Source organism: Corvus kubaryi, unplaced genomic scaffold, assembly GCF_017639235.1.
Source record: "Corvus kubaryi isolate FWS band 111438036 unplaced genomic scaffold, C.kubaryi_AGA036_p1.0 split3-73, whole genome shotgun sequence".
NCBI lineage: Eukaryota > Metazoa > Chordata > Aves > Passeriformes > Corvidae > Corvus > Corvus kubaryi.
The window spans coordinates 6,876,888-6,903,204 of NW_024582091.1; the positions used below are offsets into that span (position 1 = coordinate 6,876,888).

General features: G+C 39.1%; 1 protein-coding gene across 5 annotated transcripts in view; it reads right to left on the reverse strand.

Annotated features, from left to right (window-relative positions):
- The window catches only part of LGSN (lengsin, lens protein with glutamine synthetase domain), a 62,975-nt gene extending 41,895 nt beyond the window's left edge, over nt 1–21,080 (reverse strand). For all 5 annotated transcript variants that reach the window (XR_006014224.1, XM_042017152.1, XM_042017154.1 and 2 more), the window contains exons 1-2: nt 20,926–21,080; nt 18,064–18,177 (exon numbers count right to left, since the gene is read on the reverse strand). The gene's annotated coding sequence lies outside the window, so the exon portion shown is untranslated. The remainder of the gene's footprint in view (nt 1–18,063; nt 18,178–20,925) is intronic.
- Nucleotides 21,081–26,317: the final 5,237 nt, after the last annotated feature.

The following is a 26,317-nucleotide window of genomic DNA, read 5'->3' on the forward strand; positions in this document are numbered from 1 at the left end:
CCCAAGCAGTGCCCAAGAACTGCTAGGAGGAGTCTGAGCTGATCTGGCCCAAACCAGGGACAAGGTTAATGACCTAGTACTACAGGTGACTGAGTTTATTAAGGTGGCAGATTCATAGTAAGAGACACCTCCCATGGCACTAAACTCAAGGAAGTCATGAGCAAGAATTAATCAGAAAACAATGGTGCTTTCAAGGATTTACTTCAGAAGCACTTTAATTGGACTGCACCTCCTGTATCTACCACATCAATACTCCAGAAAGCAACCTCCTAAAGGAGCTCTTGTTCAGCAGAACACTGTTTGGAAGGGCAAACTCAGGACTGTAAACTCAGAAACGATCTTCTTTTGTCTGTTTCTACAGCAAGGCAGTTGAGTGCTGCATCAGGGAAGGCTGAGGAGGAGGAAGACAAGGGCATCCCTATTTACAGGCAAGATTGCACCAGAAGTGCCTGACTTACATAAGCAATTTGTTCTCTTGTTTGTGTAAGCAACCCAGCTAGACCACAAATACCATCCTGAGTGCTCAGGTGAAAAGTACTTGCAAGTCATTGTTCTGAGAAAATGCTCTGAAAAGCAGAGCCCAAGGCTGTGACATCAATTGCAGACCTCTGTGTACCATGACTGGATGCTGGTGAGTCATGGCATGCATAAACCAGCAGCATTTGAGAAGCCCTTCATAACCAGGTCCAGTAAAATTTATTGTTCTTAATTTGCAATTAACTCATCTTAAATTGACATAATTGGAGAATCTGACTCACAGCCTTTTTATAAGTGTATTTTTAAATCTCATTTATAAGACAAATGCATCTTCTGTTTCTGAAATAACATAAATATTACTTTTTTTTTAAATGAAGCTATGCTTCATTTCACCCAGTAAAGGAGCCAAACTCTAGTTTGTTAGTACAAACCCTAGTTTGTTTGTTGGTCTATGTCTGGCTGAGAAATGAATCAATACCCTTAAATCCTACCCTAAATGAACTTTTGTGCAAAGTTGTGTCTTACAGCACAAGTGACGATTTACATCAACATGCTGACTCAGATCCTGCCTGGAGCCACAAATGGGTTTATGTTGCTGTTAGAGAGACCAGAGTCTTTCTTTGGCCCCCTTCCTCTTTCTTTTTTCATATAAAACCACCAACTCTAATTCTAATCTGGACTGCAGAGCAACTTCTCCTATGTCAAGGGAGCTGGCCTGGGGTGGAGGTGGATGGGGCTGCACGAAGCAGCAGAGGCGAGAGCAGGCGCTCGCTCAGCAGCGTAAGGAGGTGTCGCTAGGCAACGAAAGTAACCATGGATACCTGCATCCCCAGCGGCCCGCGGGCTTCTGAGATTAGTCACTCATCTGGAAAAACACTTTGAAAAAAATAAATAAAAATTCATGCGTTACAATGCAACGCTGTCTCTGCATAAATGTTGTTGTAATGACGAGATTCAGTTTAATAGAGCTTACTTTACTGGGACCTGATGTTTGCTCCACCCCAAGACTCGGAGAGCTCTAGGTCATAGAATCATAGAAAAGTTTGGATTGGAAGAGAGCCTAAGGGTCATCTAGTTCCATGCCCCCCCCCCCCCCCCCCGCCATGGGCATGGACAACTTCCACTAGACCAGGTTACTCAAAGCCCCATCCAGCCTGGCTTTGAACTCTGAGAGATGGGGCATGGTCACTCACTTTCAAACATTTTGGGCTGCAGCATTAGTGGCAGAACCAGATCTCTGGCCAAGGGTCACACGTTTTTAAATCCTTCATTAGGGAAATACCCCGAAGCTTTAAATGCTACAAGAAAAGCAGTAGAGCTCCTTTACATATGAATTGCCCAGGGAGATTGACTGTCCCCTCCCCAGAAGGCTGGCGTTGGTGTTTGGTTGGTAGGTATGATTTCTTGCTGATTAATGTCAAAGTTGTCAGTAATCATGTGCCTACAGCTAATGTTTTCCCATCTTTCACATGCTGGAGGTTTCCAGTTAGCAAAGGCAGCTCAGAAAGAGCAGCATCCTGGAGACCACAGCAGCAGGACAAAGAGCAGCCAAGGTCACCAACCACCTTCTTTTCGGCTCTTGCAGGAATGTGATTGTGTAAATACACGCGCATGATTCTAGCAAAGCCAGAAAACCTCCAAAATCCTTGGCAGTCTGTGGCCACTACACCCTGAACAAAATTCCCTCCCAGTTCCAAGCCTGGGAACCCATTCAACCCTACGCTTGTGTGCCTCATTGCACACATCACCTGCCATACTGGTACTACCAGTCTCTTTCCTACCACTTCTTTCACCTAATTCAGAATGCTTGAGTCAATAAAATCAATCTGTAGTTAGCACTGGCATTCACAGGAGCATGGATTTGTCCTTGCATGAGGGGTGTACTCAAAGTGATTAGTTCAGTCATTCCTGATGGGGTCTTATAAACAAACGATTGATTCCTGGGTGTTTGAGGGATGTTGATTAGAATTAGAATTTACAGCCACAGCTCAGTCTTACTTCATCAGAAGAAATTGTAAAAACATAAGGAGATCAGCTGCTTAATAAAATGTCATCTTTCTTATCATCTGATAAGATGATAAGATGATATGCTGGCTATTTAAAATATGAATGTAAAGGAATAAGCAAACCAGACAATGATAATACACATGCTACATATATTACCTATCTTGCCTTAATTAAAGTAGTTTACTTTGTTTACCATTGGAATGAGGCAGGCCATGTGACCCACAATCTGCTTATTCAACTTCTTTATTAAAATCATGCTTTTCAGCTGTGATCACTAAGCCAAATAATACACAGTATGAGCAAAAAGCTTATGAAAATCTGTATAAACTATTTTGATCAGTCTTAACCAAAAGTTGAATTTGGCTTCAAACAATGAACCTTTTTTTCTATGAAGCCTTTTAGGAAATCCCACTGCAAAAATTCTTAAGCTTAAATGGTAGCTACTGAGGATACCATTTGCTTGCTGGAAACATTTATAAAATTTGATTTACTGTGCATGGTAGAAAAACAGAGAAAGGAGAAAAAAACCTTTTTACTCAGTTATATATTTGCGATACTGACACAGTCATAAACTACACTTTGATCAATCTTGTGGTTCAGCTTCAGTGATGTCAACTTCCTTGGACTAAAGCATTTGTAAGTAGCTCCATAATTTAATAGATTTTTCTTCATGAAGCCTAAATGTATATGCACATATATACAATGTCCTTGCACTCTCACATGTACTTGCACAGTTAGCAGAGATTCTGATTTAGCAAACAGGAAAAGGCTTTTCCTCAATCAGAGATGTGAAGAAGGAGCAAAGTGGTTGAAGCCCCAGAAACAGGGGGTTTCATTGTAAATGATGCATTGTGGAGAGAGAAAAGCCTTAGACAAGATAATTAGGATTAATACATTTTATATAAAGGTAACAGCCATCTAAAAACAACCCAAAAAAAGACTGGAACAAGGCACATTATAATGGATGCATATTATCAAAACCTATTTGATTTAGTAGCTGGGCTACAAACCTCATCACAAATTTATTTTCACGTGACTGCCCAGACTTTCTGCTTTAGCCTGGCTCAGAAATGCCTTGGCCTTTCTCATAGTGTTACTGAATTTCTTCTCCCAAACCCAGTCAAAATCACATCAGACTGTAAGAAACGAAGGAATAGATTATTTACTAAGTAAAAAACCTATATTCCTAAACATTGAAGCTGATAAAGCCTGTTTCCCTTACAAACCTGTGCCTTGAACTTGTTTGATTTTGGCCAGACAAGGCACAGGAAACACTGCTTTTCACAAACTGTGCTGCCCAAATGAAGTTTTCATTCCAAGCTTCAGGCCTTCTTTTTCATGCACATTCTAATAGAGTATACATGCTTGGTGCATACTTTGATTAACAGACTTTCTCTCCTCTAACTGTCCATTTCTTTGCATGAATCTTGGGGCTTAATTATCTTTGAAACGTAGTAGTAGAAAAAAGTAGTAGAAATCAGACAGAACTTTCCAGCTATTAGGGAGGATTCAAAAAAATCACCATACATGCAGAATTACCTCAGCACATGCAGTGGTATAAACCTCATTTCTTTTTGACAAACAGACAAAAAACCCAAACCTAAAAAAAAAAAAAATTAGAATTGTGAATTCCAAGATTGGTTTAGCTGCATTAATCTGAAGGTTGCTACATAAGACTGCACTGTAAAAGATGCAGATCCGTACTTAAAATGTGAGGAATTTCTGGACCTTACAACCTGGACCTGACCACAGGAACTTACAAAAATTTTATTTAAATCTGGTTTAGTCTTCTTTGTGCCATTATCACCTGGGAAGGTTTTGAAGACTGATTCTTGGTTCAGATTCCCCAGTGATAGCTATTAATCTCTTCATATCTAAACTATCTCTTAAAGGATGGAAAGATTCTTTCTCCCATCTTCTCTTCATTATTACCTATTCACAGAAGTGTTGGAGTTGGTTCTGAATGATAAGGAGAAGCAGCACCTCTTAACTTGCTAATGAGGACAAACACAACATCAATACAACTGTGACTAGCTTTAGAAGAATTTTCTGAGGTGATAAAACTGTTTCTTTACACAAAAAGTTGTTGAATTTTCCCACAGGGGAAAAGGTTGTATATGTGTTTCTTGTACGTCTCTGCAATATTTATTTTTGAACACAGTGTTGGAGCATAGAGTTCATACAATGTGATCAAGTCAGTGCTTTTACATTTCAAACTGCATGAAATGGACTGCATTTCACCCCTGCTGAGCTTGTGGCTGAGCACAAAATAGATTTCTCCCCAGGAGAATGCCTGGAATTGTCTGTTTTTCTTAATAATTTATTTCACTACTTAATGTCCTTCAATTTAATAGGCCAGTATCTGTAATAAATTGCATTATTAACATCTGTTTTCACAACATTTTCCTCATGGGCTTCAATGATGTCCAACACTATGGCACACAGTTTGTGAAATACAAGAGTTCATGGACAAATTCAAGCACACTAGAGTCAGGGTGGCCAAAATTGATCCTGCCCACCTATAATCTGGATTTTGGGGATGAATGTGCCTGGACCGGAAGCGACCTCTCATGCTGCTGAGATTCCTTCACTTGCAAGAAATATTACAGCTGCTGGACACAAACAGGGCCCTCGTCTACACCTCATCTATACCAAGTTTGTCTACATTTGGTGCCTTAGAGTGTGCAGTAGCCTGGGAGGGCAAACATGAGGACACATGTGTCTGCAGCCTTTTTTAGACAGTGTTTTCCTAGTTCCTGATCTGAGCTCTGCAATACCCATTTAAGAGACATGGGATAAAAAGCACAAACAGTATTGGGAGTACATATTTCCTCATTTTATATGAGTTTTTCTCTTCCTGGGTCCATGAATTTGTTTCAGTCTTTTTGGCATAGTGGTGCAACTCCATCTGCACTGTTGATTGTCTGGCAGCCTGGTTCTTCCCCAGACTCTGAGACAAGGAAGATGTGGTTTCATCATCTCCCAAAACAAAGGTGATGGTCAAGGTCTTGCATTTCTTGGGCAAGTGCTCTAATTCCCTATCTGTTGAAAAAAAACAGGGATTTCTTCAAATGCAGCTCAGGGCTGGGAGACTCCAAGGTGATGTACCTGCTTGCAGTGAGTCCCCCCATGACAGTGCTCCAGCCACTGAACAAAGTGTAGTGTAGATGACCAGGCTGTGTCTAATGTCCATCTTGCTGAAAATAGTTTTTCAATCTCAGGAAACCTCTAACTTTTCTTCAGAGGTAAAAATCAACTCTGGCTTGTTGCAGCGGGGATTACTGCAACACACATATATCAAACCAGGAGTCTCGTGGAAAGCGAAGTATATATGGACAGATTCGTGGTAGATGTTTCAGAGATGTTTATTTCTCCAGCCGCATGGCCGGGGCTCTGCTCAGGAACTCCGCAGTCACGGGACCCCAGGGTCCTTGGCGTTATCAGGGAACCCAAACCAACCAATGGGGAATGAGGCTGACCAGGGGCAGGGAAACCCCGTGTCTCCCTCCCAGGGCCCATCTCCCAGGGCTCCAGGGCAGGGGAGGAGACCCCAACACTGGCTCACCTAGCAAACACAATGGAAAATTGCCAGAGCTTGGCTCCTCAGTGATGGGCCTGCTATAGTGGAAAAGTAACAACCCCCCCTCTAAGATATTTAGAAACAATATGATCTGGCAACAAATCAAGAGTGGTCTTTTCTGTCCACTGTAAAATATTCTAAAACACCAATCAATTCTCAATTAGACTACGGGGGGAAAAAAGCTTAGAAAAAATTTGTCTGCTTTGTTGATTGATTAGAGTTTTGTAGCTTTTTTTTTTGAGGCTTAACTTGTGTAGGTTGCTGACCTTGGCAGGAATGTAAATGGCATCTTGTAGGAGTGCCATCTGACTTACTTAGTTCTGATCTTTTCTTTCTATGTGAAATGCCAAACAAACCCAACAACTAAATCAAAGATTGACCCCTACGAGAATTCACTGCAAAAACGTTAGCTAACATTCTGAAATTCTTTTTGTCTGTGTAATTCACTTTCAACTTCTATATTCACTAAAAATAATACTACTGCATCATCACAAAGACTACCTGCCCATGGTAGCACACGCCATCTTTCACATCTGTAGGACTGTAAACTGAATTGTTGTATGATATCTTCCATCAACATAAAGCGTTAATGTAACTTAACTGAAGGAAGAATTTTTAAGAAATCATAGAATCTTAGAATCACAGAATCAGTAAAGTTGGAAAAGACCTCCAAGATCATCAAGTCTGACCTTTGGCCAAACACCACCTTGTCAACTAAACCATATCACTAAGTGCCATGCCCAGTTATTTCTTGAACACCCCATGGGATGGTGTCCACCTCCCTGGGCAGCCTTTTCCAACATTTGTGATCATCCTCAGTGAAGAAATTCTTCCTGATGGACAACCCAAATTTCCCGGGCACAGCTTGAGGCCATTTTCTCTTGTTCTGTCACTGGTTGCCTGGGAGAAGAGGCTGACCCTCACCTGCCTACACCCTCCTTTCAGGCAGTTGTAGAGAACAGAAAGGTCTCCCCTGAGCCTCCTCTCCTTCAGGCCAAACAACCCCAGCTCCCTCAGCTGCTCCTCATAGGACTTGTGCTCCATTGCCCTTCTCTGGACACCCTCCAGCCCCTCAATGTCTTCCTTGCAGTGAGAGGCCCAGAACGGGACACAGAACTCGAGGCGTGGCCTCACCGGTGCTGGTGCCAAACACAGGGGAACAATCTCTTCTCTGGACCTGCTGGTCACACTATTGCTGATACAGGCCAGGGTGCCACTGACCTTCTTGGCCATCTGGGCACACACTGGATCATGTTCAGCTGTTGTTGACCAGCACCCCCAGGGCTTTTCTGCTGGGCAGCTTTCCAGCCACTCTGCCCCCAGCCTGTAGTGCAGCCTGGGGTTGTTGTGACACAAGTGCAGGACCCAGTACTTGGTCTTATTGAACCTCGTACTGTTGGTCTTGGTATATCAACCTGGTCTATCCAGATCCTACTGCAGATCATAAATCAGATTAAATTTTCATTGGTGAAATGTATGGAAAATTTGATATCTGTCCTGATATTTTATTCGTTATAAACACGAGTGGAACACAATAGAGACAAGCAAATAGTCTACTTTTGTATGTCAGTATCAGATATGTATTTTTACATATCAAGTACTCATATACACATAATGAAAAAGGAGGTTAAAATATTTCCCCATCTAGCCATCTTAAATTAGGAGTCAGGCTCATACATTTCACCAGAGATGGGATATTGAGAAATCTGGAGGATGAGCAATTGGCAGTTGAAATTTACTTCAATCAAATTGCAAGATAACCGTTGTTTAATATTCTTTTTTGAAGTAGCTTATTTTCTGCTTGACACATCTGTTAAGCTGTAAATCCAGAACTGTTCTTAGCGAGTGTCTGAGAGCACGGATTACTCATTACCACCTGATTTGCTATGGATCACAGGAAAGTACATTTGTATTCCACTGTATTTACATCACATCTGCAACATACATATTGTAGTTTGGGTCACCACGTTCATGACAGTGAAAAGGTAGCATTACAAACCTAATGAATTAGACAGCCATGCTCTTTTGTTAGATGGTTGAAAACATTGGCAGTCCCAGGCTGGTCATCTGTCTGTCTCTCTGTCTGTAGGAGGCTGTTGGTGAAACATGTGAGCAATCCCCAACTGACTTCAGGTAAAGGTGTTTGGGCTGATATCACCTCTGTCACGGGCTATCTTGTCAGTCTTGTCTGAAAGTGGATTAGAAATTGAATGCACAAGTGTTTTGGTAGCCAAGTCATAAAGAACTAGATAGCACATTTGGGGCCATTAATGGCTTCAGCTGAGACAGGTTTAGAAGAGACATTTTCCCACAGCCTGAATGATGCTTTCATGTAATTTATGTTCCTCATCCAAAGAGTCTGAGTTTTCTGAAGGCAAAAGATTTGTATTGGAATGTGTTTTGAGTACCTTTCTGAGGTCAGTAAATAAAACTTTTTTTTTTTTTTTTTGCTAAACAATCATCTCCCTGTAAGTTTTCTAAATACTTTTTCTTGGTTGTTTAAAGCAAATGGGACCACATGTGGTCATATTCATGGGCTGTGACAGTATATGGTACAAGGAACTTCCCTTCCAGGAATTAAATGGTGGTGCAATGTCGGGGTATCGCTTTCTAAGTCACCTGCACACACATGACCCCATCAGGCACGGTGCACTCCAGGGTTTATGGCAGAACAAAGCAGCCAGACTTACAGAAACGGATTAGCAAAAAGTAAAACAGTGCTGAAGAAACACCACTGCTTCTGGTGGTCAAAGAAATCACTTTAGAGCAGCTTTCCTCATCACCGAGACCTGAATACTGAACTGCTTATAAATGCTTCTGCCATAGCCACATCCCTTGACAGCATACACTGAGCTCTGCAGAACACTACTCGACTCATTTTATTACAATTTTTATTACTTTTTTCCTTTCAGAAGGAAATTTTTTTTTTTAATCTAATGTTTCAACATGACAGTATTAGGTTATGCAAGGCAAAGAATTAGTCAATAAAAAGTGGCATTTAAACATTCTGTGAATAAAACATGCTGACTCTCTTTTCTTATTTTTTTAAAACTATCCATAGACTATAATCTCTGCAAGGTTGCCCTTTTTTATTTTGCAATTCTGGCAAAAATTTCCCATTGAAATTACCGGTTCTAGCTACAAACAGAGATGAAACCTTTGCTCAGGCACATTGAAACACAGCCAACACAGAAAGGTGAGCTGGAGCCCGGGGTGGCCCCAGCATAGGGAGCACCCCATCAGTGGAACACAGCCCCGTAGGAGCTGGGAGCAGGGTTACTCAACAGCCACAGCCAAGCACGGGATGTGCCAGGCCCAGGTGCACCCAGGGTCCTCAGCCAGGAGCAAAGGAGACAGGCTCAGAGAGGCATCTGAGGGGTCCCTCCCAGGACATCAGCCACCTACAGCAGAGGTCTGAGGTCCATCCAGGAGACAGGCACACCTACACCACAGCTCAGGATTAAGGAGAGAAATAAAGGGCAGGGATCCCTGAGGAAAAGGGTGAGGGTCCCAGGGAAGGCTCATCAGAGCCATTAAAGTCAATTCATGCTCTCAGGGCCCTGAAATGTCTCACCATAAAGCTGCAGCAACACTTGTAATAAGTCTTTCTTTATTGCAGCTTTCTTACAAGTAAAAAAATCAGTCCAAGGGCTACACCAGTATCAGTGGTATCAAAAACATTTCTTACAAGATTGAGAGTAGGAAGTTTTATCTGACATTACATTTCATCTATCTTGAAAATCTTCTGAATGACTATTTTATATCTTACTACTATATGTATATATATATATCAACACTGAACATAATTTCTTGTCTTGCCATGTATTAAACTATTATTATCTATCCCTTACAGGTGCGTCAGTTAAGGTCTATGCTGCTGGTGCTGTACAAGCATAGAAAAAAAAAATAGAAAGCCATTTTCTACCTCAGCAGAAGTTAGTTTCTGCCCACAGTAAACATAGCACAAGGCACTATAATAAATACAGTATAAGAAATAGAGTAAATCGTAGGGAAAAATGGAAAAGGAAAGACAAAGCAAGTCAGATTGTACATTAACAAAAGGCAGCAAAATGAACCTGCATAATTTTGGTTTAATTCTTCAGTTGAGAATCATACCTAATTGTCAGAAACCCCCTTTGGATGTTTATCTTCAGCGATATTTCTGGAACACTTTCAGCTCAGTGTAAAATTCAACTCACACAGTTACTGTTTTATTCCTTTTCCATCAAACATATTCTAGTAATAAGAATTCCTGGTACTGCATTTAAAACAAAACTATTTTCTTGATTGCCCTAGGATCTGACCTGGCACTACTCAATGTCCCCTCTGCTTACTGGCTAAGGCAGTGTCTTGCAATAATGGAAAATGTATACAGATCTGCTGTTTCTGAAGAGAAGCAGCCAAGGAATGTGAGTTGTACAGCAGATACTCTGCTCTTTTGAAATGAACTGGGAACACAGATATTGCTGAGATACTCTCAAATTCTACAGATCTATGAATTTGGGGGAGGAAATATATATTAGCAACAAATGTTTAACTTTTATAGAAGATAAACATTAATGTTCACCTTAAGCATCAGATCACCACAGTAAGTATCTATTCTGCTAGATACCCTGAATTTGTAAATAGCCTATAGAAAAAGGTAGCAATAGAGAAAATGGAATCACCTCCAACCCCAGTGTACAGGCTAAAAAGAAGTTTTCTAAAGTCAGCCAAAAGGAGCCACTTGTTTCTCAAAAAAAGGGAAGTCTGGTCTCTCTTTTGGAGATTTGATTCCTTTCCTAAACCAGCAGTTAAGTTCATCTATCCCCAGAGATCAAAAGCTGAGAATTATCCATGGATGGCTTGTATTTAAAGCCACATTTTTAAAAACTAGGCAGTGAGGCTTATATTTAAAACAAATGAAAACTGAGTACAAAAAGCTATCCTTTAATTTTTATGCATGAACATCAATTTGATGCCACATTTCTTTGAGTTAGGTGGAGGTGCAACCTCAGCACCCTCCACTACTTGAGGAAATTTAAGCCCAAATAATTTCGGATTGTACCTTAAGCACCAAAGAAGGGACTAACTTGATAAAAAGGGTACTTGCCATCATTTTTGCTCTAGTTGTCATTGTACACAGAAGAACATCGTCATTTGGCCACAAAACACAATTGCATGAGGGAACATGACAAAGTAGGCATAAACACACTTTTGGGCAAACGAGAGCAACCAGAGCTCTAAGCACTGATACTTTTCCAGAGGTGTTTTACATATGTTACCTATGATGCTCTAATATCAACATTCATCACAGAAACACCTCGAAATTCAGGTCACTCTTCTCCCAGTGTACAACCTAATTATGAGGTCAAGATCTCTACTGTCTTCAGTCTTCACAGCCCAGTGAAATGGTCTGCTTTCATTCTCCAAATGCTTTATTTCCAGAAAAAGCATGAGCAGAATAATTTGTTGCTCATACCACTGTCCACAGTGGGCTGAAAGCAGACTGCAGCAGAACAGATAGAAATTATCCTATCCTGGGATTTGCACATCTTTTAGACATAGTATAGCATCAGGCCTACAATAAATTGAAAGATAACAATTATTATAAAGAATATAAATAAAATCATTACTAATAATAAATTCCCTGAAATCTGAAGTGGAAAAATTCTGACTGTTTTTGTTGGAACCTTTACTTACTTTATGCTCTTGTGCTCCTATATGTGTAGGCCCTTTCCACAGGCTAAGTGGGTCTGATCTATCCATAGCATCTGTACCTGACCGAAGGACAGGGAACTTACAGCACTGCTTCTCACAGAAGGAGGAAAATTCCAGGCAAAAACAAGGCTTTTGGACCCTTAATGCCTTAGCCTCTATTATAGTTACTTTTGGCAGGAAGAGGATAAAGTGTACTTTAAGTCTTGGGATTTACTCATCCCAGAAATAAATATAAGGCAGTCAAAGGTGTAGCTCTACAGAGTCCAGGCCAGCACAGTCATGGATGTCAGCTGATATTAAAGAAATCAGGTATCCCTAAAGTCAGCTTGTATCCTCCAAAAATATCAGTAACAAGTACAAGGGCAAAAGTTACTCAGTTTTAGATGCAAACTCTTGCAGACTGAACTGCTGAGCTGCTTGTGTATGCAATTGGGTTAGAAAATATTCCACTGTACAAACTTCTGGAATTCTGTATGCTTTTCTGAGAGAACAATATATGTGAATATTTACAGGTCTCCAACATTATTTTCTGTGTGAATCAAGCATACTGTTTTTCCCTGTTTTGCTTCTGAATTCAATATGCACATCTACTTGCCTGTCCAAACCCTGGGCAAGGCAGCCTGGCAGCCTGCACTAAAGGAGAGGCAAACAAAACTCCATGGTGCATGGCTGGGGACTTCAGTCTTTCTTAAATGAACATGGCTTCTCTCAAGGGAAGAACAAATTGTGGCTGAGTTTTTTTATATCAGCTAATCCTTTCAGAAACTACATTGAAAGTCAAGAAATAAAACTGAATTATTATAATTATTGTATAGTTTTTCTCAAAGAAATAGCTCTTCCTTGTAATCATCATGCAAATAACAATACAAGCGATTGCTGCAAGGTAGAACAATAATTGCTTCTAATAGGAGGTTCAGCTGGTTTTCTAAATGTGGGTTTTTACATAGGAACTCAAAATCTGCATCTGACATACCACCAAGTTTTCAGCAAATTATGCTAGAGTTTCCTTATCCTCTTAATAACTTTTTTTCCTCTTATTTCTTTACTGTCTTTTCAGGGAGAGCCATATGTACATGCAGTGTTTATTAAAATGGAATCTACAGTTTTTCCTCAGTTTGTGTTGCTCTTCACACATATGCAAAGGACTACAGGTTGATAAATCAAAAAGAATTGTAAATTCTGAAAGTTTAATAAATTTTTGTGTGAATTATGATTCAATTAAACTTTTACTGAAAATATAAAATTTAGTCTTCCCCTTTCACTTTACTCTTCATAAGTAAGTATGTCTTTCAACCAGGTAGTAGAAACAATATCTCATGACTGCAATCTCTACACATTCTCATCTATACTGATACAAAAAGGAAGATTCTGTGCTTACTGGCCAGGAATGTTTAGGGAATAAGGCAGAATTGGGAATTGCCCCAAGTACTGGTTGAACACAAAACTGGTTAATTTCCAAATGGCAATTTTCTGATTGTCAAACACAGTGACTAGAAAAATATTAGATGCAGCGTCAAAGACAGCACTTTAGATTGCAAATTATTTTTTTAGCTTTATTTGTGAAATATCAGAACATTAAATATGTTTGAATAAGTTAGGATTACTCTGGTGACAGAAGCAGACTACATTTGTCCTTACGTAACAGAGACCTTATTTAACAAGGATGCTGCTATGTCAGCAAGTCCTTATCTGTGTAAAAGCTAACAAATGCATCTCATGAGTTTTTATTTTATTGTTCTAATCTCAAAGTTCAGTGTTGAAGTCCACAATTCCACTCTATTCCTGTAATGAGCTCTTATCTTGCATAATGACTTTGAATCATATATGACCAAATTTAGGTGCGTAACTGAAGTCCAAATGGTAAAGCACCACCATAGCGAGACTCCAGAGGTTCAATAGAGTTAATAAATAAATATCTAAACTTGTAAATATTACTTTTATGTTGAATGATAGTTTAAGAAGCAGTGCAGCTTTACTACATATCTCTATTCAGATATGTTTTCTTCTATAGATAGTATTGAATTTCAGCCCCTTGAAACCCTCATTTTTATTTATGAATATTTTAGTACAGTACACCTTTAAGAAAATGCCAATTACTGATATTTGCTTTGTACTTCTAAGATGCAATTTCTTATGGATCCATCTCCAATTCCTGTTCCCCATCTAAACCTTCCTTGAGTATGATATTTTTCACCCAAGCATTTCTACACATAAACAGCTGATACTTGCACAATATACTGGCATCTTTTTCTAGACAAAGAAAATTCAGTCTCCACAGTAAAGATGGGTCATAGTAAAGTTTGTCTATTGCTCAGAGATTAAAATCTTATTTCCAATTAAGAATGACTATCAGGCAGTAAAATGAGAAAAAAAAATTAGAAGGTTTGGCAAGATTTCATCTGCTTCTTTGATTAAATTTAAGTATTCCTTAACTTGTCATGTGTCACACAGTGAAGCCAAGATACATTTGGTACCTATTTCTGGTAACCTGCAGTTAAGACCATATACATGCACATTTTGTGACATCTCTGCTTGTCTGTTATCCCACAATCCCAAATGGACTACTTTTATCAATGTGCCCCAGTATGTCTACCCCATAAGGTTGAAGAGGAATAAAAGACATCAAGAGAGGCCTACAGGAGAAAAAAGTATCTATATTGGGTAAACACAATATCTTGCGGAGCCAAGAATATAAAATATAGAAACTGTAGTTCTGGTGTCCCAGAAAATTGGAAGAGATTAATCAGAACCTCAATCAGCCAACTTCCCATAAGTTTGCAGAGGCTATGAAGCTGATCAATCTTAGGAAACTACTTCTGTCAATAATCGAGACATATTAGTTGCAGTGATGCACACATGGACATTTATCTCTGCTTACAGTGATAGCCAAGTCCTCTAAATTGGTAGTTACTGCAAATCTCTAGACACTTCCTATCTGAATTGTGATTTTAAAAAATAAATTTCTCATCTTTCATCCTCCCATGTTAATCACCTACAGGGTTGCTTGGCCCACGGAACCACAGACAGGTTATCAGCTGAATACATTGCTTGGAGATACTCAAAAACCAGCTTTCTGCTACTTCCTTGAGCTTTTCTTCATGATAGAATAGAGACTGGCTGGTGGCAAGTCAGGATTTTTCAGAAGTGTAAGCGTGGCTGAATTCTACCCCCATGGCTGAATTCTACCCCATAGAACTATAAATTATTTATATTATAATGAACAATAATTATCTTAAGGAATCAGTATTTAATCTCCTCAATGAATTTAGATTTTCAAGAAGCTTTTGAAAAGAATCTGTCAAAAAGGCTCTTTCAAAAAAGTTCAGTGTCAAGAGAGGAAGAAGAAAATTCCTCTCATGGTAACTGGTCAAAGAACAATCAACTAATATTAGAAAGAAATGGTAGATTTTTCACAAAGAAGGAAGGTGCCAGCAGAGTCCCTCAGGTATCTGTGTTTAGACATATGATACTAAACTAATTCTTAAATGATCTGGTTAAAAAATAAAAAGTGAGGGGAAAAAATCTCCAAATGGAACAAAATTAATTACAAGAATCAGCACTGGAAATGACAAGTTGCAGAATGGTCTTATATGCCCCCTTATCTGCGTGATAGAGGGGCAGTTAAATTCATCATTCATGAAAGGAAATCCATACCTATCATCGTGAAGGGGAACAAACCATAAGGTGACAAACTTAAACTTATAAATACTAGACCTCAAATGACCATGAGGAAGGTGATTCTGGAAGTAGATCTTATGGAAAGTTCTCTGAAAACATATTTTCAATATTAAGAAATGATCAAAGCCAAAAATAGAATATCAAGAACTATTACGAAACCGGTAAAGAATCAAATGGAAATAATCCATCACAAAATGTGATTCTATCCCAAAGAGACACAGTAAAATTAGAAAATAAGTATAATTGGAGATTTGGAATTAAATAAACTAAGACTTATGGGGAAAAAAATGAGGAAATTGTAGAAAATTATGAAACAAAAAGAGGAGGAAATTAGAGAAGTATATAGAAACTGTTGAAGGCATAAGAGAGGGTGGATAAGGAATAACTGTTGACTGTTTCCCATAACATAAAGGCAAGGTGGACCACAATGAAATTACCAGGCAACTGGTTTAGAACAAAAGGAAGTATCTTTTTATTTGACATATAATAACACTGTAACATTCATTGCTACAGGATGTTGTGGATACCAGAAGTATAAATAGGCTCAAAAAGCAAGTAGACAAAATTAATGGATGAATTAATGCAAGATATCCATTCTGAAAGTCCCAAAGACTAAGACTGGCGAAACTTATAAACACGGGAAAAAATAATTATGTCCTTGCCTTTCCCAAAATATCTACTAGTAGCCATTGTCAGAGGCAGATCAGTGAGCCAGACAGATCTAACAAAGTTGTTCTGACACAAGAATTCAACTCTTTTTTTATTGGAAGTATGAACTTCACTCCTATTCTAAAGTGAGCATTTTTTAAAGAAAAAGTCAGACTTTCTTTTCTTTTAAAGAAAAGTTAGACTTTCTACTAGTGTCTGGATAGTGGTTGGATGGTGGTTGCAAGCTAGTGATGAAATTACTGGTTTGATGCTGTCTCAAGTCTGGAAATGAGTAGAAGCTTCTGTCATTTGATGGCTGATTTGTATGATGGGGTCAGTCTGATTCCCAGAGATGAGATCATTCCATCCAAAAACCATACTCACAAATAAAACTCCAAATGAAAAGCCCATTAGTTCAGTATAATTCAGCCCTCTTCATTAGCAAGACATATGGATTGGGGTACATCACAAGGCTTGTCCTGACAACCTTGTGTGTAAGGTTGGCACAGGCAATCTTGCATGCAAGATCTCAGGATGTGCTTCTGTAAACCCTCAGTAATGTAATGGAAAACTAATTTTCCAAAAATTATTGACACTATTCAGGATTATTCCCTGCACCTACCAGTTTTCAGGACTGGGGCCCTTGTCTAATTTTAAGCAGTGTATGGAATGAAAATTTCAGACTATTTCTCCTTTCCATGGAAGAGCTCCAATCTAGACCATAGCAAGTGACCAGACAGATATTAGTGGAGGGAGTATGAATGGAGCCCATGTTAAGAGACTTCATTACTTTCAGTGATGAGGCTGAACTGCAGTTTTGCCTACTCTTTTAGTATGTGTTTTCCTAATAGATAAGAAGGTATTGTGCTGTTGAATAGCCATGGGAAGGTGATGGGGTAGGCAGGAAAAGGAAAAAGAAGCAGAGATTCTTTCACATTTTCATTACTAATGCTTAGTTTATACAATGCTTCCTGAACATAGTGAAGGATTTAGAAACTATTGAAAATCAATCATAGAATCACAGAATATGATGAGATAGAAGAGACCCACAAGGATCATTGAGTCCAACTCCTGGCCCAGCACCATCCCCAAGAGTCACACCATGTGCCTGAGAGCATTGTCCAAACACGTCTTTAACTCTGTCAGGCTGGTTCTGTGACCACTCCCCTGGGGAGCCTGTTCCAGTGCCCAACCACCCTCTGGGTGAGCAGTCTTTTTCTAGTATCTGACTTAAATCTCCCCTGACACAACTTCAGGCCATTCTCTTGGGTCCTGTCAGTGGTCACTGCCTTTGGACGCCCTCTAATAGTTTAACATCTTTCTTATATTGCAGTGACCCGAACTGCACACAGTACTCAAGGTGAGGCCACATGACTAGTTCAGAAAAGACAGTACTACTGAGGTTTCTTGCTAATAGTAAACATTTTATTTTTTCCAAGCTGTGTAACTCTGTTTTATTTTTCTGCATCTTTTTCATTAGAGTGTGCTTCCTCCTTGACTATTGTGAGAAATTTAAATATGGTAATAATTATTTTGTGGAATATAATTGTTTTTCATCAATGTCATTACATAGTCTTGCTCGGAAGACAGGCAGATTGCAGGATGTGTGGATTCTGAGGTGTATTGTGCTCTGCAGAAACCATCACTAGCAGCTCAGATAACATGGATGAGAAACCAGATACAGACACGGAAGAGATTTTAGATAGATCAAGTTTAGATGGTTTCAACACTGACAAATCCACACCGACAAGGTTCCATGAGAGCAGAACAAATAAGGCTGTTTAATAACAGTTTAGCAAGTTTAAGTTGTTAAATATATTGAGAAGAGACAATCCCTTGATACCTGTTAAATTCCAGATAGTCTGAGATTTGACTGAGATGCTTTCTGCCAGTTTGTGCTTACTGCACAGCATCTTTGTAATTCAGGCACCAGAAAGTTGTAAATTTGTCAACAATGTCAAATCTTTACTTACTGCTGAAATGGGGCTATAAAATCTGAGGTCCAGAAGAACAGGCAGCAGTGGGAGGATGGCAGGAACTGCTTGCACAGACATGGCATGGGGGTTACATTTCACCATGATCAGCATCTGAAAGACATCAGGAAGCAGCTAATTGTCTATAAATGACTGTATTTACCAGTTCAGCCAGGCAAATTCTAACCTAATGATACTTAAACTCAATAGCGTGCTACACAGTCAGACAGACTAAAAATAATTTCTTTTAAAATTACAGCTTTCTCACAACAAAAGTAAACAAATATGAGAGAAAATAATATTTTAATTTGTAGTGTTTGCACATTGATGGATTTCTGAGGTTTAGATTCACTCAAATGCCACTTAACCCTTCTGCACTCAAACAGAAAAGGATTGATTTAGCTGAAATCTTGTAAGAGGTTTTCACTCCAGCTATCCATTTCTGCCCTCTCAGGAGATAACTGCTTACTTTGCACAAAGTTGCAAGACCAGCATACCACTAAATGTTTTGAACATATTTTCTTAACTCAGCTGTTTTTCTAGTTTTGCTTTTACTTGTTACTTAGAACTGAAGTGTATCTGCAAAAGGGGTTAATTCTGTTATGCAAATTTTTGGTAGGCTGCTCCATCTATAAAATAGGAAATAACATATTTAAATCCTATTTCATATTCTCTCTAAGGATATGAACACATCACTTTCCATCATACTTCTGTCTTGAGCCTTCCCCATTGGTCCGAAATAAGCCTGTTCATCAGTTTTATATTTCTATCCTGCTGTGTCTTCTATACCTCGTGAGGCACACAAATAAACCGTTTAATCTTGTAAATACCACAGAAGTGTTTCTGCTTCTACTTTGGCTACACTTTATTGCCTTTGCCATGTATTAATTGCTTATTCAAAATCTTTGCAATGATGTTTCCCATTCCCTGAGCAAAGGAGTAAGGCAACCATCTTGCCTCCCATTTTTTTCCTGTTAGGTTTTTAACACTGAGTTTTTTGCAATTACAACCTGATGGAAATGTCAGAGCTTATTAGACATGAAATACTTCACTGGCAAAGCAGATCTACACCAAACATTTTGATAAACTGCTAATAAATGCATTCTGATAAATGTAAGCTTACATCCTGAATAGACAGTAAATATAGTAAGATATAGCTGCACGTTGGTGTCTTTCAGATGCTGATACCTCACCTGGAACACCTTCCACTACACAAGTTCCTTGCCTAGGCACAAGTGGATCAGGCAAACCACAACAGTTCCCTGAGAGCTGAATAGCATAAGCTCTGAGATACAGAGCTGGTCTAATGGAATGACACACTTCTGCTGACGCTTTTTATCTGCATCCCCTGTGAGATATTAAAGCTGTATTCAGGGTAGTAACTCAGTGCTCTTAAGTGATGCCCTGAGTGCAGCAGAGGATTAAATGAATGTTTGAAGCTGTGACTAACTTTAGCTATTTGCCTCACTCTTTCTTTGAAGGACCACCATGGACACCTGATGATGTCAGGAAAGAAAGGGCATTTTAAAGGTTTGCGGCAAACCCTATCAAATCTTCCAGATTATATGAAAATGGCTTCATCCTTTCTGGGGATGATGACCTTGTTTCTGGCTTTTTTAATGACTTTTCTGAAGGGCACACAACCATCCCCTAATGTGTAAGGCTATTTGCTACAGCTGAAACCAAGGAAAATTAACTTCAGTGTCCATAGGGAGCTCTACGGCTAGCCCAGGTGGGCAGCACTATCGGTCCTCCTCCATGAGTATGCAAGGGTATCAGACTGTATATGCTTTAGTTTCTAACTTTTTTCCATTTTATGGGCACACAACTGGGCTCTGGGTGTTCTGCAAACAGGGACATCTTACTGGTTGGATTTAAAACCCATTCTGCCTCAAGAGATATAATTATGAAGCTATCACTATGAACTCCTGGCCAGAATTCTACCTCAGGTTCCATTTTGTCTATGGAACTGTGGTTTGTCTGCACAAAGACCACACATATCCCATGTATCAATGTCCCTGTCACATTACAGCCATTCAATGACTGATTTCACAGATTGAACACAGTCTTTCCTTCATGTGCAGGCACCAAGCTTGTTCAAACAAATCATCACTCTCTTCCACTTGACCTATCCTATTATCTCTGCAAATTTCTCACCCCAACCAGAATCAGTTAATCTCCAGGGAGCAATAACCCCCTCCTTGCAGAAGGATTTCTAGCAGAAAGAAACCTATTACCAATCATGGTAATGTGTGGTATGCACACTTTGCAAAACTTTGCTTTTCCAGTGACACCATATTCCAGATGGTACTATTTCTTGCCTGGGTGCTTGCCTGTCCTTGCAGTATCATGTTTTGATACACTATTAGACAAATTAATCCAGTCTTCTCTTGGATTAAGCAAATGGGTGTTTTCATATTCTCACCTGAAACGGGACACTTGCCTCCTTTGCTGTGCTAGGGTTCACCATGGCCTTAGGTACTCCAGGATACCAAGGTCAAAGACACTCCTGAGCTCACAGCAGAGCATGGCAGGAAATTAAACCAATTCTCCAATACCTAACAGAGTCTCAGGTAAAAAATTTCTAGCACTCAGTCTTTCTTCCTTAGCATGTGAAACATGGGAATGTCATTGTCCTCATTTAAAACTTTTGCATCAATTCACAGTCATTACAGCAAAACTAACACCCATTTTTCTCTAAAAACTCAGAAACTGAGTGGAATGAGGATGGGACCAACACAGGTGGTGATGAAGCTAGCATGTCCCAGCCAGCCAGTAGGTCTGGACTGCACAATTTCCATGCTCTAAGTGTCCCACTGAGCTCAGAAGTGATTCAGAGGCTGGGCGCATATCAGTACTTACCTGCGAAAGTCCTTCCAGTGCAGTGTTTATGCTCTCACTCCAACCCAGGTGGGAAGTCAGATAGAAGCAGTTGCTACATCTGGTAGACTCAGCTTCCAGTGCAGCTGCCTCCTGGCACAGCACCTGAGCTCTGAAGCAAAAAGCATATAAGAGAAGTGCTGGATATGGTAGATTCATGGAAAGTGAATTGAAGATTAGGGTGTTGGTTTTGACTGGGACAGAATTAGACACAAGACAAGAATGATCACATGAAATACACAAGATAAACTAGCACAAAATCATAATACGTGATTTTTCCAAGGCAAGCAGTGACCATTCATGACCTGACCTTGCAAGTGCATATTGAATGGGTCCTAATCTGCTCTACCAGATAATCTGGCTCTGCACAATAAAGCATAACTGCTCTTATCATTAAATTTCGTATCTATGTCTAAAATCAAATAAACCATATGTTCTCAAACCTGCAAGTTTTATAAATTCATATTCGAATTCCCCCAGAGAGAAAACACAGACTGTCTTGTGTAATAGAACACCAGATTAATTTTTTTACCACTTCCTGAAAAGTATAATATGAGAAAGCTTTTGCTTTTATATCTATTTTAAAACACCAATTTGAGAGCTTTTTCCCTGACTAACAAACTGTGTGTTGACTAACAAACTGTGTTGCCCAGAGAGGTGGGCAACACAGAGTTCAGAACCCCATCTAATCTGCTCTTGAATACTTCCCCATCCCTGGAAGTGTTCAAGGGCAGATTGGACAAGGCTCTGAGCAACCTGACCTAGTTGAAAATGTCCCTGGGTCCCCCCCCCCCCCCCCTTGGATGAGATGGCCTTGAAAGGTCCCTTCAAACTCAAACCATTCTATGGTTCTATGAGAAACAATAAAGCAAGAGGTAAAAGAATGGCTTGTGTTGATGGCAAAGAACAAAACTGACAGCAACCAAACTGGAAATGACTGAGGTTTTGTCAAGACCAGAAGGTCTGTGGTCTGATAACAGAAGAATGGCAATAAAGATAACATCATGTTGTATGTATCACTCCTGTTATTCTAAAAGGAAGGCAGACTGTAAGCTTAAAGATACCTCAAATGAGGAAACATATACGAAGGGCAACCCATTCTCTAAGAATTATGAAAAGAGAAATTAAATTCTGAAACAGAAGAATCACCCTGAAATAATGTTTGATTTCGAAACGGTATTGAACAGCAGTCCAAAAACCTGTTTGATATCGCCAGTAAGTAAAAAGGCAAGAGACATAGTGAGGAATCAACAACCACATCCTTTGCCATTGACATAAACCTCTGATGATCCTTGCCAGACCACTTAAACAAACATATTTTTGCTTTTATGTGGGTATGAGTGTGTGAAAATCTAGGGTTGACTGAAATCAGGGGGTTTTAAATAATTTTCTCTGAGTTCTCACTAGTAGTTTTCTCCATAAATTTCCCACAAAGCCGAGGAGAAAAACCATGGCTGTGAGCACGCTAGGACATCAAACACCTAGATTTAAGTATTACAGGTATCTAAGATGTGGAACTATTTTATTTGCTAGTAAGGTCATAGCCTTAATGTCTGCTCTCAGGTGAACTAAATTGCTTTTTTGACTCCAGCTGCGTTGATTAGATTTCCATTTACTATAATGGGGCCATAGGCATGTCTATATGCATCAAAACATAAAAAAATCTAAGTTGAAGGGTCTTAATATCTAGCCCAGTATCATTGTCTTTCATATGTCTTGTTCTAGATGCCATCTGTATTTTTGTGTGCCTCTAAATCACAGATCAGCAATGCTTTTTTATTAATGTCCCTCTATCTTAAAGTACAGACAACATTTTTAATGTGAGCAATTAGTATTTTTTATGACTTTGTTCAAGTGACAGCATTAAATATTCTCAATCCATGCTTAAATTATGTATTTCTTGAACTTATGTTTCATTTTGTGCAGTAGAACTGTTTCACACATTTAAAAATTGACATATTCATAACTGCTCTAGTTCTTTGGTGTTATTTATGCTTAGTACAAGAGGGTTAATGTAGCCTGGGTTAATATTTTCTGAAAGTTTAACAATGTAAAGATTATGTAATGTGAAATCCAGTATATCTGGAGCAATTATTTGCTGTTTAGCTCACATAGATTTTCCATTTTTCACAGATAACATGCCATGGAAAAATGTTCAGGTATTTCCATTGAAACAGATCAGATTGCATTTTACTTTTTATAGTGAGAGTAAACTCTTGTTCTTGAAAATTCTGACAACAATGATATCTGAAATCTTTTGTTTAGTCACATAGCAACATTCATATCTAATGATAAAGTAAATTTGCCCCTTATTTGGCTGGCGATAGATCCAGTGCTGAATGAAATACTCACAATTTCAAAATAATGTGATTAAAGCTCCCCTTTTTTTCATGGTATTCTTGCCAGCTCACTATGACTATACAGTTGTGAGAGTACACGTAGAAATCAAGATGTTGGGGTTTTATTAGCCAATTTTTACTGTACCTGTGCAGTACCTTAACTTTCATTTCTGTTTCTTTGCGCATGGTGTTTATTATACAGTCCAGAATCTCAGATAATTCAGTATGCAGACAAATTTTAACAAGTCTTGTAGTTTGTAAAATGTTGCTTTTTAAATCTTATTTACCACAGTTGATTTTAGAATGAAGCCCAAATCACAGAATGTGTCAGGTTGGAAGGGACCACAGAGGATCATTTGGTCCAGCCTCCCTGCTCAAGAAGGGTCATCCTAGAGCACATTGCACAGGGTTGCATCCAACCAGACCCTGTGCCACTGATTATAACCCTCTGTGACCTGCCATTCAGCCAGTTCTCAGGTCCTGATTATTCTTCTTGCTGTTACACACAAAGACCCTTCAAAACTTCATTTTGATTGTGTTTATGTTTGTCTTGATCTGTGTCACTTTAGAGAGCTTCAGGAAGGAGAATCTGCTTTGCTCCCTCACAGTGGTTGTGGTATGAAGCCAAAGAAAGAATGCTGCACTGGAAGTGCAGGAGAAATGGGAATGCTTCCTCCCAAAGAGGCACCCCTTTTCATCCCTTGAACTGGAGCTAGAACCTGTGGAGTTTTCCAAAAGGCTTGGCATCATTTCACCCACACACCTTTGACAAAGCTGATCATGGATGGGGCTCTGAGCAACCTAATCTGGTTGAAGATGTCCCTGCTCACTGCAGAAGGGCTGGAACTAGATGACTTTTCAAGGTCCCTTCTAACCCAAACCATTCTGTGACTCTACACCTTCTCTGCTGTTTATAGTGCTATAGTCTTGGGTATTCCTGCAGAATTTTAGTAAAGTTCTATTTCTTTTTATTTACAGAAAAGAAGCAGATGTCTAAGTGCAAGGGAAATGAGCTCTAGAGGTGATACAAGAAGCCTTCCACTAGTCCACATATATCCTGACCGTGGTGTAAGGCACACACAAATTTTAGAGTCCCATAATTATTTTTTCAAGTCTGTCAGGAGATGTATGATGCAAAAAACATCTATGGAAAACGAAAGATGAGTGGCAGAACACGAAACTCTTTTCTTTCTTGATTACAGTAACAGATTTGGCTTATCCTGTTGCCATTTAATTTCGCCAAATATGCCAAAAGTCACTGTGTAAATTACCCTCAAAATGAGTTGTCCTTAGCCTAAAGTTTGAAGTGATTCTTTTGCTGTTTTGATACATCGGTATCTGTTAATGTTTAATATCTGCCTACTGTGATTTTTGAAATACATGATTTTTTTTAAAAAAGTAGATTTTATCCTCCATAAATTGTTTTTTGTGGTTTGCTCCATTTTGCCAAACTCAGTGTCTTACTTTTCAAATGGAAAAATATAAAGTATACTAAAACTAATCTAATGACTCTCTTATATCCCAGTTTAAATCTGCTCTGTTGTCTTTTCTCTTTGAACAAGTAAATAATTATTTGATAACCTGAAAGTGTTTCTATGTGTCTTTTTCTCTCCTGACCCTAACCCATATTCTGTTGATTAAAGTGCTCTCACAGAAAAGGGGAAGACTGTTCCAGACCCTGATATATTAGAATGAAAATTTAAATATACCTTTCTTTTTTGCCTCCCATATAAGTGGGAAAAAAACCCCAACATTGCTTTTGAGGGAATTAATATATCCACTTCCACATAGACAGTGAAAGTTTTTATATCATTCATTGGAAATTGTATGAAAGCATCCTCTAAACTGGTCCCCTAAGAAAAGATAGCTGAGAAGATGCCTGGTTTGGCAATCCTGCAGGAGATAGTTTTCAGTGCAGGTCCCCAAGCAATGCAGTGATATCCAGTGTAAGGTGGCAGAAGCAGGTTGGTGGCAGTTCAGATGTTACATGAATTGCAGGATAATGCCTCTGCAAAGTTGAAGAAGTTGCCTCTACCTGAAGGAAAGACTTTTACATTAAGCATCTTTTGGTATTAGACATTAGTGCCTCAGATAATGGAGAGAACCATTATCTGCCCATCTTGCAGGGACTGTGGGGAAAATCCATGCCTTAAAAATTGCAAAGCTCTGAGTCCAAAAGATAGTCATTCACCTCGCTTTCTAGGATAACACACTGTGTTCAGGACCTATGAGAAAATGCTTAGTCTAAACAGATGGACAATACAAAATAAGGGGGTGGAAAACTTACAGATGGCACAGAAATATTCTGAGGAATGAAGCCAACATTTTCAAGTGTAAATTCTCAGAAACCATGCACACAGTGAAAGAAGCACCTTCTTTGAAGGAAGTTGCTCAGAAGTGTTGACTCCACCAACACAGACTGCCCCTGGTTATTTATTTCAGGTTTAATTTTAGTTTTAGGACTTAAGTGAACATTCAAGCTTGAAAATGTTTGTCTGCTGCTCACTTTAATGCTCCAAACTAGGAGTAAGGCAGGTCAAGCAAGTCATGCCATGACTATGAGTCAGTCATACAGCCTGACTCCCAGGTATCAAGATAATTTTCATTATCTAAAGAAGAATTAGAGCATCCAGCACTTGTTACGCACGGGCATCGACTGATCATTTTGGACAAAAATTTGTTGCAGGAAAACAGCAAACATAACAGTGTATGTTGAAATAGAAAAGACTTTACTGCAAAATTCTCTTCTTTTGGTTCTCTTATTTTGCTCTATTTAGTTTATCTTTTCCATTTTTCTCACTCTATTTTTATCTCATTTAACCTCCTCCTGAAACTGTATTCCCAAATAAGCCTCCTATTTCTAATCCTCACTCAGTAACTCCTACAATGGTGTAAACAAGGCTTTGGAATCAGTGTACTGAAATTCTTCTGTGATTGATGAGTCAATGGATAAAGTGTATTCAGATTTCTGAAGGTGGTATTTCCTATCTCTGACTGACAGAATGAGTTCAGGACAGATGATTTTAACTTCCTCT